The sequence below is a fragment of the Lactuca virosa genome, chromosome 5, assembly GCF_052849685.1.
Source record: "Lactuca virosa cultivar CGN04683 chromosome 5, Lactuca_virosa_CGN04683_v6, whole genome shotgun sequence".
NCBI classification, from domain to species: Eukaryota; Viridiplantae; Streptophyta; class Magnoliopsida; order Asterales; family Asteraceae; genus Lactuca; species Lactuca virosa.
In genome coordinates this window covers 430,712,320-430,714,080 of record NC_136430.1, presented here as the reverse complement: position 1 = coordinate 430,714,080, position 1,761 = coordinate 430,712,320, and the positions used below count along the sequence as shown (strand labels likewise).

Below are 1,761 nucleotides of genomic sequence, written 5' to 3'. Positions count from 1 at the left end.
TGTGTTTTACTATATCATCGGCCCAAGGGGTGAGTGTTGTTGTTGCTTCCGCTAAAAAAAGAGAAAATTATACAGTTAAGATCAATAACATTTGACACAAACATTAATATTACAACTTACTACCTGCATAGTTATGTCTTTAAAACCGCCACTGTTGCATTGTTGCACGAAAAATGTAACATCCTGACTCCCAGGTATAAAATTTAAAGCTTTATATATTCATATTTTAGACCTACTCGACGAGTTGGCTGCCCCAACTCGTCGTGTAGAGACGGATCAAGCCGCGTGGTTTATGGAACCAACTCGACGAGTTGGTGGACCCCAATTAGTCGTTAGTTCAAGTTTTAGTAGTTTTCTGTTTTTAGGATTTTTATTAAAAAAATTTCTGTTTTCGCCTTGAACTCACCGAGTGCAATCGAAGCTACTCGACGAGTCCATCGCTGAAACTCAGTTTCGTTTTTATTTTATTTTTGTTCTTTTTACGCGTGTTTTTTGTTTTAATTGCAGTTCGTTTATGACCAGAGGAGGAGGTACACCTTTGGTTCCACCACTTGAAGACCCGTAAGCAACTTTGAAGAAAAACAAAGGCAAGACCGTAGGAGAAACTGCAACATCGAAGAATTCTCCTTTAAAGAATCTCAAGTCTGTATTTAGTAAGAAAAAGAGCAAGAAAGAAGGGGAATCCAGCTTCTCTTCAGTAGTAGGCGAAGACCCAAGGAAGGAAGAGACCGAATACGAATCTGAAAGGGAAGAAACCGACTCCGAAGAAGGAAGTGATTTAGAAGGCGAATTAGCTAACCCCATGGCTAACATCGATGAAGTTCCCATGGGCGAATGGAAGAAGAGAATACGTGACGATACCGGACCGGGACTAGTGCAACCCGCGATTCCCGCAACTGCCACCTTTGAACTTAAAGGCCACATACTTGCTCAACTTAAGGAGATTCCATTCTACGGGAAGGATCATGAAGACACATACAAGCATCTTGACGAAGTCAATGACATAGCCGACTACTTCAATGTCCCTAATGTGGCTTGAGACACTGTCCTGCTTCGTATGCTACCTGTTACATTCAAGGGAGCTGCAAAGGATTGGCTGAAATCAGTTCCCCCAGGATCCATCACTACATGGGCTAAAATGAAAGAAGAATTCATAGACCAGTTTTTCCCTCCTTCAAAAATAGCCAAGTTAAAGAAAGCCATAGCTAATTTTGAACAACAAGCTGGAGAGTCACTATATGAAGCGTGGGAAAGGTACAAAGGCTTACTAAGGAATTGCCCACATCACGATCTAAACAACCAACAAGAAGTATCCATTTTCTATGATGGAGTAAATGTGACAACTAGGCAACTCCTTGATTCGCAAGGACCACTCACAAAGAAAGCACCCCTGGTGATAAAGGCCCCAATTTAAGAATTCTCTAAGCACTCTAGAGAATATAATAACCCAAGGAATGAACTGAGTCGGGGGGCGGTGAACTCAGTTAATGATAGCATGGCAGCCATGATGGCTAAACTAGAGAATTTGGATCGAAGAATGACTAAGATGGACCAATCCATCCATGCCATTAGGGTCGGTTGTGAGAATTGTAGAGGGCCTCTTCTCACTAAAGATTATGATCTTGACGAAAACGGGAACAGGAGGGTGCAAGTGTGCTATTCAAGTGGTGATATGTATGATGACAATTGGCGGAAACCCAAGAAGGATTGGCTTCCTTATGATGAGTACAAAAAGGCAAGGGAAGAGAAATTTAAGCAAAA

At 41.7% G+C, this 1,761-nt stretch overlaps 1 non-coding gene across 1 annotated transcript; it reads right to left on the bottom strand.

The window, feature by feature from the left end:
- Positions 1-1,186: 1,186 nt before the first annotated feature.
- Positions 1,187-1,293, bottom strand: LOC145117954 (small nucleolar RNA R71). The gene has a single exon (XR_013712945.1). It is a non-coding gene; the product is annotated as a small nucleolar RNA R71 (small nucleolar RNA).
- Positions 1,294-1,761: the final 468 nt, after the last annotated feature.